Consider the following 16,737-nt stretch of genomic DNA (forward strand, 5'->3'; position numbering starts at 1 on the left):
ACTGTAAGCCAATAGTTGTCAAAATGTGTGCCACAGTACGTAGGCGGTAGAGCAATGGATATCAAGGTGCCTTAGAGATTTTTTTAAAAATATAATTTAAAACTTAAAAAAAAATTCCTTATGAACCTTGGGGGGTGTGCTCTGACACCTTATCACTATTATTATTTCTCTTTCCAGCTTCAACCCTATTACTCCTACTCACCCTTATATAATGCAAGGTACCCATGTATCGCCTGTGCAACAAGAAACCAGTACTTGATCCTCTATTAAATATGTACCATAATACTACCTCTCTCTCGCTCTCTCTCTCTCTCTATATATATATACATCTCCACTCAGTTGAGGAAGCATTTTAATCTTGAGAATAACATGGTGACCTCACTATTGGTGGTGCCATAAAAAAGAACCCCTATTGATGATTTAGAAAATTCATACTGGTGATACTTAAAGATCTTGACAAATTTAATACAGTTCTATATTTAAGAGATGAGGAATTATGTACATTATTTACAATTGATGGACATTTGTCCCCATCTTGTTTGTTGTTAACACAATGGTTTGGCTGATATACCCTCCAGCCTTCATCAGGTGTATTGGGGAAATTTCAAACCTGGGTTCTCATTCCTAAGGTTTTGTTGTTATTGTTGTTGGTGTTATTGTTATTATTATTCAGGTCACTGCCTGGAATCAAACTTGGAATCTTGGGGTTAGTAGCCCGCGCTCTTAACCACTATGAAATATGCCCGTGGACAATTATGGGGTGAATTTTAGGGCTTATAAATCTAATATTTTCCTATCCTTCCTTAATACCGGTACCCCATATGCTGTTCATATCTGCACACGGTCTGCTTAGGAGGTTGTTGTGTCCTAGCATATGTGCTACTTTTTTAGTTTTTGTATTTTCCAGTGGTGTTCTCTGTCTATTATTTTAACTTCATCCCACGGGGGGAAGTGGTCTCCATTTTTCCATACGTGATCAGCTATACCCAATTTATCAATATCTCCCCATGTCACAGCTTTGCGATGCTCCTCTACCCTTATTTTGAAGGGGTGGCATCTTTTGCCTTTGTATAACCTACCACAATTACATGGGATGGAGTACATGCAGTTCATAGTCATATTCTCTTCTATTGGTGGTTTTACTGGAAAGAGATATTTGCGAAGTGTCGTATTACTCTTGAATACTGTCCTGATGTCATATGGGCCGCATATCTTTTGTATCTTTTCGGAGAGGCCTTTCAGATAGGGTAGACAGATTGTGGACAGTTTATCGGTTTCATCCTCTCTACATAATTGGAGTGGAGAGTATGTTTTTGGGGTAGTTGTTGCTTAATAGATTGTTACTGAGCTTGATCATTTCTTTGGGGTGGGTATCACGATCGCTACTTATATTCATTGCTCGATGTTTTAGGAACTGAGCAATCCTTCTTTTTACACTGTATGGATGGTGGGAGTTGAAGTTGAGGTATCATCCAGTGAAGGTCAGCTTGCAGTATACGGATCTCCTGAATCCATACTTGGTGCATGTTATTAATACGTCCAGGAAAGCTAGCTGATTGTCTTTTTCCTTTTCCATTGTGAACTGCATGGGTGGCTTTATTGAGTTCACATGATTTAACAGCACTTGGACATCTTCCTGGTGGGACCAGAGAATGAAGGTGTCATCAACATATTGCAGCCATCGGGTTGGTTTTAGTGGTGTTGACCTTAAAGCCAAATTCTCAATGTATATTTTGGCTATTATCGGTGATAATGGTGAACCCATAGCTAAACCCTCTTCCTGTCGATATATATCAGTGTCCATACTGAAGTAGGTACTTTCTACACAAAGTCAACATTTCCATCAAGTTACTTATTGGTATACTAGTGCTTTCTTTTAGATGGGTGTCTGTCACTAGTTTTCCTTGAATAACCGATAGTGCTTCACCAGTTGGGACTTTGGTGAACAGACTTATCACATCTAGACTCACAATCTGGTTGGATTCAATGGGGGTATCCTTGATCAATTCTGTGAAGTAGGTGGAATTCTTCACGTATGATGTTGACTTTCCTGCTAATGGACTGATTATATCCACAAGGAAGTGGCTCAGTGGATGTCATGCTGAACCTCTACAACTGCCCACGGGCATATGGCATAGTGGTTAAGAGTGCGGACTACTAACCCCAAGATTCTGAGTTCGATTTCAGGCAGTGACCTGAATAATAATAATAATAACAACAACAACATCGAAAAAATACCTTAGGAATGAGAACCCAGGTTCAAAATTTCCCCAAGACACCTGATGAAGGCTGAAGGGTGTATCAGCCAAAATGTTGTGTTAACAACAAACAAGCTGTCAATAGTAAATAATGTAAATAATGTGCTTGAAAAATTGCAATGGTTTTCTATATTTTTTTTTAACACTTTCAATGCAGAAGATGTCAGTAATTTTAAACTTTCTGTGCAGTGTGTACCAGTAATACTTTGTTTGATCTCTAGTGTTTGATCACAAAGTCAGATAAAGTAGCAACCAATGCTGTGAGCTTTTAGTAGGATGTTCTAATATTTCTGACAGCTTTTTGCTCTTAGAACTGAGATGATATAAAATATAAAAAAGAAAAACTAAATTTTGAGAAGAAATGGTTTATAAATAGCAATTTGATAAAATTAACAAAATAATGATGATTTCTTAAAATAAAAATTAAACTAAAAATAAAAATTTAAATGTTTAAAAGGTGATTCATGGTTTCACTATATAGTAAAGATTAAGTCTGAGATTTTGTTATTTTGTTAATGAAAATATTTCATCATCATCATTTAACACCCACGTTCCATACTGGGATGGGTTGAACATAGCTAGCTTTTATTTTTTACTTGTTTCAGTTATTGGACTGCAGCCATGCTGGAGCACTGCCTTCATGGGTTTTAGTCAAAGAGATTGGCTTATTTTTTAAAGCCTAATACCTATTCTGTCAATCTATTTTGCCAAATCACTAAGTTACAGGGATGTAAACACCCCAGCACTAGTTATCGAGCAGTGGTGGGGGACAAGCACTGACACACACACACACACATACATACATACATACATACATACATATAGTTAATCCAAACATGAACAAAGAGAAAACACAACAACGCAAGGACGTGGAACAAGTATAGTGTTATTGGACACTCAGGAAAGGAAAGAAAGGAGGATTTAATGTTTCGAGTGGAGCTCTTCATCAGAAACATAGAAAAAAGAAAGGTCCAAGGAAGGGAAGACGGAGAAAGAAAATCGCCAACGATACATACGCAATATATATGTATATATATAGACAATGGGTTTCTTTTGGTTTCCATCTAACAAATCCACCCACAAGAGTTTGGTTGGCCTGAGGCTGTGGTAGAAAACAATTACCCAAGGTGCCACGCAGTGGGACTGAACTCAGAATCATGTGGTTGGGAAGCAAGCTTCTTATCTGAAAGCCACGCCTGCATCTGTATTTATGTTTGTCATTTTTGAAAAATTTTGTATGTAAATAACTGAATAACTTAAGGCAATATTTATAATCCCTTTAAGGCTCACTAATCAGATGACAAATCAAAGAAATTAATCCGATTAATCTTATTATAATCTAGCAGTCCCTCTGCTTCACATCACACAATACTCCCCATCAAAATGGAACGTTAGTAAAGGAGACAAATCTAGTTGTTAGATTAGTTAGCTGCCAGTGTAGTAGTAGCTACATGAGTATATTCTTTCTCCTGGAAAAGGAATGGTAAAAACTTTCTTAAAGACCGTTAGGGAGTTATTTTACTAGAGTAAGCATGTTTTGGTGTTCATGTTTCACAAGGCAAAAAATGTGACAGTTCAGTGTAAAAGTATCTAATGATTTGGTTGAATCAAACAACTGCAAGAGAAGTTTCAAATAGGCAGAACATAAAAAAAATAATAAAAGTTATATAGAAATACCCACTTTTATATTACACACACACATACACACATCAACATGTACACACATGCATAAATAAATAAATTTATGAAAGCCAGAAACAGCCCACTACCACCACACCATAAAAAAAAATTAATAAAAAAAGATATGCTTTTCTTACAAAAACGAGTAGTAAAGAAAAAATATTGCAAATGTTAAAGTTTCTAAGTGGGGGTAGTTGCTATAAGAAGCAGTGTATAACAGTTGGTGCAGAGTAAACATACATATAACACAAACACATATATACATACAAACCCATGCACACACACACACACACACACACACTGGGATTTTATTTCAGCTTTACTTCTCAGGAGATGGTAATGGAGACTTAAGCAATCTTGTCAGAAATGCACTCAATTTCTTCACTAAGCTCACTCAAAATTGTTGTTGTAATATTTTGCCCCAGAATTGTTCTTGTTCACTCGACTTATCACCAAAAGCACCCCATCGTTACCAATGCTGTTTCTTATTCATACAATGTATTTAGAACAACATGATTCAATTTGATACAGACTTGTCTGTCTTCTTTTTCTTCTAGATGGTGGAGTGGTTTTGAGGCTGTTATTTCTAGTAAGTAAAACAGCTACATACAGTATCCATCATTGGATTGCGTAGAAGTAGAGTTAAAACTCCAACAAAATTTGAATAAAAAAAATTTAGAGGGAAGTCTGAATCTTCAGTGGTGATATTTCATCTGCTACATATACTATCGTGAGAGACAGTGAAGTCATGTGGCCTAATGATTAGGCAACCACACACATGGTTGCAAGATAGTGGTTTCAATTCCTGGAGCAGGCAGTGCATTGTGTTCTTGAGCAAAACACCTTATTTCATATTGCCCCAGTTCACTTAGCTGAAAATGACTGACTCTGCAACAGACAGGTATAGCGATATCCTCACTGTTTGAATGATCTCATTTATATTACATCCATCTTTGGCTAGTTTGACCCTGTTGTATCCACTGATCTGATTGGTTGGCAGCTGGCGCAGTCTGTCTCTTGACTTATTTCGCGCCAGAGTGTACAGCTCAATATTGCTACACAGGCATCTCTTTCAGGAGTGAATGTTATGACTGATCTTAGCCACTTATTCACCATGGAAACCAGGTAACCAGCACCAAGAATCTTAGGACTTGAAAGTGTAATGTTCATGATGGAGAAGTATCAAGGCAGCTGGTCACCTAAAGCAAGACTGAAGTAATGATATTTGGAATTCTTTTTACAATAACCAATCATTGGTATAAAATGTGATGCTACTGAATAGTGAGGTACTGGTGTCACAAAAAAAAAACCTATTCATATACTGTTACGTAGATGGCAGTAGGAAGGGTAACCAACCATAGAAACTATGCCAAAGCTGACACTGGAGCCAATTCTGTCAAACCATCCAAACTATCTACCTACCACACAAGAATAGGTGGATGCTAAAAGATGGTGATCTTGGAGAGAAATGAGTCATATTATTATATGTAAAACACTATCTAGATAAAAGGGCAAGCGAACTGAAAGGTGAGGGTGAATATAAAAGATATTAGATGATATACACAGAGATGGATAAGTATTGGTACAAAGAAGTTAAATGAACAGACAATGAGTGCTAAGTGAAAGAAAGCCATAGTGTATCCATAGTGGAAGATGTAAACTAAGGGAAACAAGGGAAGAAGTGATATGGTTAGATTTCATGATACAGGACCTTACAGTAGAGATATTGGCTTCAGGTTTTGGCACAAGGCCAGAAGTTCAGGGGTGGGAATGGTATAAGTTAATTATGTAGATCCCAGTGCTCAACTGGTACATATTTTATCAACCCCAAAAGGTTGACAGGCAAAGTTGATCTCAGTAGAATTTGAACACAGAATGTAAAGATGGACAAAATATCGCTAAGGATTTTGTCCTGCATACTGACAATTCTGCAGCGTGCTGCCTTGCTTATGGTAAAGATACTGAAATCTGAATATGGTTGGTGATATGATGTATGGAAGACTGTTTTAACTAATGACTCCATGGAGAAACAGATCTAAAAAATAAGAGGAGATAAAGAGACTAGAGAAGGTTGTAACTAAATAATGAACAGAACTATAGTGCTACTTATCACATGATGGCTAACTCTAGGAGTATATTTGTGCTATCATGGGTAATATCAGAAAATGGCATACATGCACTATGAATAATTATAGTTTAACTTTTATCAAATTTCTAATGATTCTGCCAGCTCTGCTTAAGATGATAATGAGAATCATAATATAAACACCATTAAACAAATAATAAAGTAATGAATTCTCTCTTAATAGACTTTGCTGTAACTTGAGGATATTTTCCCCTTGGTCTCATCTACTGACCACAGTTGGTGTTATGATTACTTGAACAAGTTACTATACATAGCTTTGATCCTCTGCCTATAGTACCTTCTTCAATAAACTCCAATAAACATGTGATGTTATGTATTCAACACTGGCTTATCAACTTTCACTAATAGTCTTTATCAGTAGAAAGGTCATCAATTTCTTTAAATCTAATACTGCATCTGGTCAGAACATCATTAACTTATGAAATGTTGTCTTTCACAAAGTACCTCCAATATGAAAAGGTTCTGCAGTCCTTATTTTTGTAATTCAAAATAGAGGCCAGTGGCATATTTTGTCTTTCCAAAATATGTACCATGTCAAAGCATGTCAAACTTTGTGAATACAAAATACTATCAGCTGAGTAAGTCTGTGTGGAGCTTCCTAAACACAGTATGTTGCCCTAAGATTTAGGCTATCATCATTAAGATGACATGCAACAATATAAATAAAAAGATTCCATATGTGATCACACAACTTCCAATTCCATGGGTGGGTGAGGGACATCAAGAAATCAGAGCTATACCACTGTGTTTATAATATAGTAAAAAAACAGCAGAAATTTGACAAACTGAACAGAGCTAAAGTGCCTCTCCCCTATCAACAAAGAGAGAGAGAGAGAGAGAGAGCGAGAGTGGTGTCAAACATGTTAATAAAATATTGCACAATATCTAGGTTAAATAGAGAAACTAGACTTAAAGACAGCCGAGAAATTTAGTTGTAAGAAAAATAAGCACACAGACAGACACAATTATACCAACAACAATCACAGCCACAAGAGCCAAGATTAAAAGTTATCTCTGCTCAGTTGATTGATAGCTCCAGTAGAAAGAGGTCAAACAACAAGAATGTTTTCCTACGGAGAGAGAGAGAAAGGAAGAAAGTTGTGGAGAAAAGATTATATAATACGACAAGATACCACCATCATAAGAATAGGAGTAACAGTAAGGAGAGACAGACAGACAGACAGCAGAGTAGATATAAAATGGCAGAGAAGCAAAGTAAGAGAGACTCAGCTTAAACCATGCAGTCAACATTGGACAGTTTACTGACCAGCACTAACAGTAGTATACATATGAACGCTAGTTTATTAATGTCAGGTCACGCATTTGATGGAAGAGAATGGCTAATCATATCAACCCCTGCATTTCACCAAAGGCAAAGTTAAAGCTGGTGGGATTTGAACTGAGTATGTAAAAGAAACTAACTGAATACAGTAAAGCCTTTTGTCAGCCACGCTACTCTTTCAGTTTGTGTGCTTTCTGATAATAGCAATGTAGTTGAGAGATCTTCAACCTCTAGTAGGGTGTGGAGGTCTCCATCATCATCATCATCATCGTTTAACGTCCGCTTTCCATGCTAGCATGGGTTGGACGATTTTGACTGAGGGCTGGTGAACCAGATGGTTGCACCAGGCTCCAATCTTGATTTGGCAGAGTTTCTACAGCTGGATACCCTTCCTAACACCAACCACTCCAAGAGTGTAGTGGGTGCTTTTTACATGCCACCGGCACGGGGGCCAGTCAGGCAGTACTGGCAACGACCTTGCTCGAATCCTTTTACACATGCAACCAGCACAGGTGCCAGTAAGGTGACTTTGATAAAGATCACGCTCGAATGGTGCCCTTTTATGTGCCACTGGCATGGAAGCCAGTTGGCTGCTCTGGCAACGATCACACTTGGATGGTGCTCTTGACACCCTACTAGCACGGGCACAAGTGTCAGTAAGGCGACACTGGTAACAATCACGCTTGAATGGTGCTCTTTAAATGCCACTGGCACGGAAGCCGGTTAGCCGCTCTGTCAATGATCACACTCGTATGGTGCTCTTTGCACCCTGCCAGCACGGACGCCAGTCATCATAATAAAACATGTGACATGTTCAGCACAATAGCTGTGGCCAACAAAGCCTACTCTGCACTGAACAATAATAGTTGAGATGGATGGAATATGTCCATAAATCTCCCTTTTGGTCTTGTACTCATGCAATGAAAGGTGTTGAGCCCATACAAGATGCCTGATGTATGAATCAACAAATCAATCTTGAGGTTCCTTTTTAGTCCTGGTTTCAGCTCTATATAGAAATTGATTGAATCATAATTTGTCATAATTTTAAGCTACATTGTTTATACAGACAGAATTGTTGCAGGTCACCATGAAAGCATGTTCAAGCTTCTTGTAATGTTTGTAAACAAAAAAGACTTACTCTTTTACTTGTTTCAGTCATTTGACTGCGGCCATGCTGGAGCACTGTCTTTAGTCGAGAAAATGGACACCAGGACTTAATCTTTGCAAGCCTAGTACTTATTCTATTGGTCTCTTTTGCCGAATCGCTAAGTTACGGGGCTGTAAACACACCAGCATCGGTTGTCAAATGATATTGGGGGGACAAACACAGACACACAAACATATACACACACATACATATATATTTTTTTTCCTGACCCTCATATTTTACAAATTAGGTCTTGTACTCTTCCTGCGTCTTGGTGATATTTTATTCTTAGTGTTCAGTCTCCGCCATAGATACACTGGAACTAACTGTAGGAGTGTAATTCAGAACAGCAAATCTTGAAGTTCTAACTCATGTTTTGCTGTGATAATCTTCTGGTGATGGAACACTATTTTACACACAAGAACCGTCTCTAGTTTGGCTGGTAGATTATAGATTAGTTTGAACTGTACCAAAATTCTGCACAGTCTATGTTTTCAACATGCTTTAAAAAGCCTACAAAGTCTAGTGATGTGATATAAATAAAAGTTCATGTAAATGGAACTGCACAATTTCTTTACTGCTGGCCATGGTATAGAGAACACTATCTCAGTGCTTAGTTTAGGCCTGAAGAGCAATAAATACAATATCATCACATGATATTCAAATAAAGAGACACTGTATTATATTAAAACATATAATCAAGGAAGGCTCCAGTCAGTGCAATATATAATTGATCCTTCTTTGATTATTTGTTTCAATATAGAACGGAAAAGGTAATTGTCTATGATAGCAAAAATACACAGAAAGAGAATTTCTTTATGCACCATAAGGTTCAGAAAAAGAGGGGATGATATGAGGACAGACAAAACAAATATGGGGGTCAGGGTATCGAATGAGACAAAACGTATGAATAAACAAACAATTAAAATATATACAATTAAATGAGAATGAGTGATTTACAAAAAATGAAGCGGAGGACGTGGTTGACCCCACAAGCCACATACTCACACTGAAGACTTTGCTGAAGGATATCATCAAATTTAAGAGAAGTGTTATTCTATATGGTATCATTACAGTTAAAGGAAGGGATAGTGACACGTAAAAAGCACCATCCGATTGTGGCCATTTGCCAGCCTTGTCTGGCACCTGTGCGGGTGGCACGTAAAAAGCACCCACTACACTCACGGAGTGGTTGGCATTAGGAAGGGCATCCAGCCGTAGAAACACTGCCATATCAGACTGGAGCCTGGTGCAGCCTCCTGGCTTCCCAGAACCCAGTCGAACCGTCCAACCCATGCTAGCATGGAAAACGGACGTTAAACGATGATGATGATGAATATCATAGCATGAGGCAGTGACTCCAATTTGGTCATAAAGCAAGAAAGTATATATAGGAGATTGTTAATGATAAATTTATGATTAAATGATATTCTATGATGGTGATTATGATGATGATGATGAGTAACTAAGTTGAGACTGACCACAGAAGATACGCAGCAAGATAAGGAGATAACCAAAACGAACTAGATCTTAGAGAACAATTAGGAAAGTCAGTGACAAAGTGAAAGAGGGAGAGAGTGAGTGTGTCAAGACTTGATCTATGAGGTGCCAAAATAAACAAGATGCATTAAGATGACATTTCATTAATTATATAAGGAATCTAAAATTCCATGCAGGATAATTAAAAGGTTTTAGAGATAAAAATATCCATCAGCTGTTTGTTTCAACTATTATCATAACGAAGACAGTCACAAGTTAATTAAACTAACTTGCTTCTTGTTCCATGTCCAAAGCTAAGGCACTCATTTTGCATCCATTCTCTCTACTGAGATGTAAATAAGTACTATGAGGAAGTAGTTTGAAGCAAATATAATGATGAGCTTTTCTAACTTCAGCTGCTTATTATTAGCACAGCTGCACTTCCAAAGACTGTGTCTTTGGATTCACTTGTACATTTCTGGCAATATTGTCTGCCTATTCACATTTAAGGATTCCTTTAATTAAATTTAGGCTAGATGAAGTGATATCATTACCATCAACATTTATTTATTTCTTTATTGCCCACAGGGGGCTAAACATAGAGAGGACAAACAAGGGGATTAAGTCGATTATATTGACCTGAGTGATTTACTGGTACTTATTTAATTGACCCCGAAAGGATGAAAGGCAAAGTCGACCTCGGCAGAATTTGAACTCAGAATGTAGCGGTAGACGAAATACCGCTAGGCATTTCGCCCAGCGTGCTAATGTTTCTGCCAGCCCACTGCCAACATTATTAAACATCCACATTCCATGCTAGCATGGGGTGAACAGTTTGACAGAATCCAATGAATCACAGGACTGCATTGTGCTCCAATGTCGGCTTTGACATGGTTTCTACAGCTTGATGCCCTTCCTAATGCTATTCACTTAACAATGTGTACTGGGAGCTTCTTTTCATGCCACCTACACAATTGCAGTTGCCATGCAGCTTGCAGGACAACGAACCCTAGAAGAGGTGTGTGTGTGTGGGGGGGGTCAGCTTCATGCAAGGGGATGAGGGGTTAAACTGTGTGAAAAGGAGGTGGGAGAAGAGCAGCTTCTTGGAGAGGATCTGCATGGCTACTCACATTTAGTAGGAGAAAGGGAGCAAGAGAAAGGGGAAATGGTGAGTAGGAACTGCAAATGTTTTTTTTTTTAATGACACAACATAAAAGAAATATAACATGAGAGAATGTTCCACTGTCGCAACTGACCAGTGCATGTGGTTGTTCTAAGCTTAAATTCCTTAAACAAAACCTGAGATAAACTAACATCAGCTGGAAGAAGAGAGAGTCAGTCTCTCAAAGGTTGGCCAACAGGAAAACTTGGATAAGCTCCAGTGTACCACAATACTTATTACAGCATCAGCAATAGATGGATGAAAAATATTTTTAATAATAATTACTTCCAAGCGTTTTCAAAAGCGGTTTTCTTAGAAAGTAGAATCTTCTGGAAATGTATCTCATTTCAATACCATTCTATAACGGTAACAACAACAAACACAACCTACAATACAACATATTTAATAAATACTATCATAGAAAGATAATGATGATGATGATTACAATGTTTCTAATCTGTTAGTTCATTCATGTTCATCAGTAATATAGAATATTATCTAGGGAAAGCTTGTATTTTGTTTTATATAACTGTGTTATAGTAACCCACTTTAGTGCGCATTACCCAGCGTTATAAAAACAAAACATGATAACACATTTTTTTCTCTCAATAGATAATAACCTACATTACTGATGAACAAAGTTCATATAGTGAATTAGATAGAAATTGTAATTATGCTGATCAGGTTTTCCTTTGCTGATATTGGTTAGATACAACTCCTTGTAAATGGATTTCTGCAATAGTTTAAATTTCCCATCACATTCAGGGGTGGTGGGGATACTTCACTGATGTCACTAATGGTTACTTAAACAAAGCCTGAATATTAGATATTTTGACACAAGTTAGAGAAGGAATAGTCAGTGCTCTTAACATTTTCAGGCTTTCCCAGGCTCTTGAGACCGATATGGTTGATGCCTGGCTTGAGCATCCCCAAATTAACCCTTTATCACTCAGATTACTGTCAAATGTATTATTTATTCACATTCATGCATTATCTTGTAGCTTCAATATTTTGATGATGATGTGACTATTTTTAACAATGACATTGTGGGATAGGTATGAGAGACCAGACCTGGCCAGTTTGAACATAAAACAAGTAGAACACCTGGGTTTGATATGGTCAGTTTAAATACTAAAGGGTTAATGTGAATAGGGGAGGCACATGGCCTAGTGGTTAGAGCAGCGGACTCGCAGTCGAGGGATTGCAGGTTTGAATCTCAGACTGGGCATTGTGTGTTTATGAGTGAAACACCTAAGCTCCATGTAGCTCCGGCAGAAGGTAATGGTGAACTTCTGCTGACCCTTTTGCCACAACTTTCTCTCACTCTTTCCTCCTGCATCTTGCGGCTCACCTGCAATGGACCAGTGTCCCATCCAGGTGGGAAACCAATACGCCAAGGAAACCGGCCCTTATGAGCCAGGCATGGTTCAAGAAGGAACAAACAACATGAATAGGGAGAAAGCAAAGGTCGGGTTCAAATGCTTGCACAGAATAAAATCAGCTTAACCCTTAAACATTCAGAATACTCTATCAAATGTAATGCTTATTCACATTGTTTTGAATTATTCATGCATTCTCTCAAAGCTTTAAGATTTCAATGATGTGAGTGTTTATTTTTAGACTGACATTGTAGGGTAGGTGTGAAAGACTGGATCTAGTCAGGTTGAGCATAAAACAAGTAGAATATTTGGAACCGGATATGGCCAGTTTAAGTGCTAAAGGGTTAAATCTCTTAAAGACCAGTTGGTATTGTGTGAAACTAGGTGATTACCTTCTCTAAGAAATTAATTAACTTCATAGCTAGCTAATGACAAATAAATATATATAAATAAAGTTTAAAATTCCTACCACAATTGTATCAAGGAAAGAAATACCAGGTTATTTTATGTTAATTACAATGAAACAAACAGCCACCATGACCATCACTTGAAATTTTGCAGTAAAATAAATTGAGCACAGTCCAGCTGGGACGAATATCAGTTCTGATGTAATTGATTCAACAGAGATTGTTTATTAGTAGTGAGTGGAGGATTTACCTATGGCATTACAGCATATTAATATTGAACTGTATGAATAAGAGTGCAACTTGGCAACTGCTGCTGGAATCTCCAACTGTACAACATAAACAAGCATTGTGTTTCATGTTGTTCTTTACTGCCACATTGGGCCTGGTTGAACAAACGTTGGAGCTGTGACTATCTCATTCTTTTTTTTTTTCCATTAAGCATGTTATATTTCAGCTTTCACTATCCAAAGTGTTCTTCTGTTTTCTAAAAGACAATAGGGTACAATTTGAGGTAGATTTCACTGTCATTTCCAGCAGACCAAACTATTACAGAGTCACTGTAAAGCTCTATATTCAATGTTTAGATGGAGCAAGTTGTATGATAGCATTACAGTTCAAAGATTAATATTGTAAACTCAATACTGCCACGGTAAGTAGTAATCATCATCATGCAAGCATGGTAAAAAGGGACATTAAATGAGGATGGTATATATCATTAGCTCTTTTATAATTAATTTTCCCTTGCTAGCATGGGGTACACGAAAAGGATTTTATAGATGGATGCTGTTCCAGCCTTCTATCTTTACTTGTTTTTCAAGTAAAGAATTTAACATCCACTTTCCATGCTAGCATGGGTTGGACGGTTTGACCGGAGTCTGGGAAGCCAGGAGGCTGCACCAAGCTCCAGTCTGATCTGGCAATGTTTCTACAGCTGGATGCCCTTCCTAATGCCAACCACTCCGTGAGTGTAGTGGGTGCTTTTTACGTGCCAGGCAAGGCTGGCAACGGCCACGATCGGTTGGTGCTTTTTACGTGCCACTGGCACAGAGGCCAATATATATATATATATAATGAAGGCAGCTATATGCAATATAAAGACAAAAAGGAAAAATTCAATTGTCACTAATTGAGACTGAGGGTGCAGGGTAGCATGTGGATCTAAGTGTTTTTTAACTCTTATTTCTAGCAATGTAGGTGCTACACTGTACCCTCAGTCACAATAAGTGACAACTGAATAATATATCTGTATATCTATTTATACAAGCGCATTTGCGACAGGAAGGGCATCCAACATTAGGGAATATGCCTCAACAAATTCTATATGAACCATGCAAGCATGGTAAAAAGGGACATTAATGAGGATGGTATATATCATTAGCTCTTTTATAATTAATTTTCCTTGCTAGCATGGGGTACACGAAAAGGATTTTATAGATGGATGCTGTTCCAGCCTTCTATCTTTACTTGTTTTTCAAGTAAAGAATTTAACATCCACTTTCCATGCTAGCATGGGTTGGACGGTTTGACCGGAGTCTGGGAAGCCAGGAGGCTGCACCAAGCTCCAGTCTGATCTGGCAATGTTTCTACAGCTGGATGCCCTTCCTAATGCCAACCACTCCGTGAGTGTAGTGGGTGCTTTTTACGTGCCAGGCAAGGCTGGCAACGGCCACGATCGGTTGGTGCTTTTTACGTGCCACTGGCACAGAGGCCAATATATATATATATATAATGAAGGCAGCTATATGCAATATAAAGACAAAAAGGAAAAATTCAATTGTCACTAATTGAGACTGAGGGTGCAGGGTAGCATGTGGATCTAAGTGTTTTTTAACTCTTATTTCTAGCAATGTAGGTGCTACACTGTACCCTCAGTCACAATAAGTGACAACTGAATAATATATCTGTATATCTATTTATACAAGCGCATTTGCGACAGGAAGGGCATCCAACATTAGGGAATATGCCTCAACAAATTCTATATGAACCATGCAAGCATGGTAAAAAGGGACATTAAATGAGGATGGTATATATCATTAGCTCTTTTATAATTAATTTTCCCTTGCTAGCATGGGGTACACGAAAAGGATTTTATAGATGGATGCTATTCCAGCCTTCTATCTTTACTTGTTTTTCAAGTAAAGAATTTTTTTATTCTACATGTCTTCAAAATTGCAGGGTGACCAGTCATAATGAATTCAAGGAATATAAAAGCCCATTCACTATTGTGTTCAAGAAAAGCCATGAAATTTCAACATTCATGCACATTTGCACACTCACAACCACACATGCATGCACACACACACACACACACACATAACACTACTGTAGATCCATGCAATGGGACTACCATGCAGTGGGACTGAAACTAAAACTACATGGTTGCAAAGTGAGTTTCTTAACCACACAACTATATGTCTGCATGTGTATATGTGCATGCTCACGTGTGAGTGTGTTTCACATGCTTGCATACTTTGAGTGTGTGCATGTGTGTACACATAGAAAGAGAGAGAGAGAGATGTGGAAGAGGAGAGATAGAGAGAGAGAACAATAAATAGAAAATTATTCAAATTTAGATATATTCCAGGTAGAAGCCCTGACAGAGATCTCGTTTATTTTGTCCAACTAAACCTCTCATTTTAGTCGACAGGAATTATGTGTGTTAAAAACTGCATTTTTTTTAAATGTATGGGATTTGTCAGTCCCACGTTCTCACCTGGAAACTAACACTTCAGTCTTTGTAGACTTTCTAATTGTAATTAATTTTTGCAGGATTGAAAAAAAAAAAAAATTAAGATACCGTTTCAGTTAATCCAAGCTAAGGTAATTCATGTTGACATTTGAGATGGTGTAGATATCATTGTTGCATGTTTTTGTTTTGGGTAAGGATGGTGTTAATTAACCTTAATAATAATTTTTTCTACAACAGGAAGAAGGCCTGAAATTTTGGTAGTGGGAGCTAGTCAATTACATTGACCCAGTACTTGAATGGTAATTATTTCAGCGACACCGAGAGGATGAAACACAAAGTCAACCTGAGTAGAATTTTAGCTCAGAACATAAAGACAGGCCAAGCATTTTGTCTGGTGCGCTGACAATTCTGCCAGCTTACTACCAAAATAATGATGTCTTTTATTTTTATTACCATGTTCTGGTGGTTGGACATGTGTACATTTCAATTTTTCCTATGTTCCTTCTCTGTTCTATTCTCATGCCACCAGCACAGGTACTGGCACCTGTGCTGGTGCCATGAGTAAAAAAGATTCGAGCGAGGTCATTGCCAGTACCACCTGACTGGCCCCCGTGCCAGTGGCACGTAAAAAACACCCACTACACTCTCAGAGTGGTTGGCATTAGGAAGGGCATCCAGCTGTAGAAACTCTGCCAAATCAAGATTGAAGCCTGGTGCAGCTATCTGGTTCACCAGCCCTCAGTCAAAATCGTCCAACCCATGCTAGCATGGAAAGCGGACGTTAAACGATGATGATGATCATCATCATCCAGTGATTTAAATTCAGGTTTTGTCACTGCAAACAGGGGTGGCTGGATCTACCTTAATGCCATAGCAACTGCCCTTACACCATCTCGCCTGGTTTTGGGTGTCTTCCTTTTTCAAACCAACCCTCCCAATCCTCCTCCGCCACCTGTCCCTTCCACCTTTTCTTCAGTCTACCTCGTTTTCATGCTCTATTTACCTCAAATGCAATCTTCCTCCTCAGACATCCATTCTCAACACATTCTCATACCACCTCATTCCATTGTCTTTGCCAATGATTCCTCCAACCTCAGCATCCCCATCA

The 16,737-nt window shown here is 38.1% G+C and overlaps 1 protein-coding gene across 9 annotated transcripts in view; it reads right to left on the minus strand.

The window, feature by feature from the left end:
- LOC115214001 (apoptosis-stimulating of p53 protein 2) overlaps positions 1-16,737 on the minus strand; it is a 210,716-nt gene that overhangs the window by 47,290 nt on the left and 146,689 nt on the right. The window contains exon 1 of one of the 9 annotated variants that reach the window (XM_036504939.1): positions 4,412-4,418. The exons of the other annotated variants lie outside the window; for them this stretch is intronic. The gene's annotated coding sequence lies outside the window, so the exon portion shown is untranslated. Of the gene's footprint in view, positions 1-4,411; positions 4,419-16,737 lie in introns of those variants that run through there. 9 annotated transcript variants of the gene reach the window in all.

Source organism: Octopus sinensis, linkage group LG7 (genome assembly GCF_006345805.1).
Source record: "Octopus sinensis linkage group LG7, ASM634580v1, whole genome shotgun sequence".
In the NCBI taxonomy this organism is placed as follows: Eukaryota; Metazoa; Mollusca; class Cephalopoda; order Octopoda; family Octopodidae; genus Octopus; species Octopus sinensis.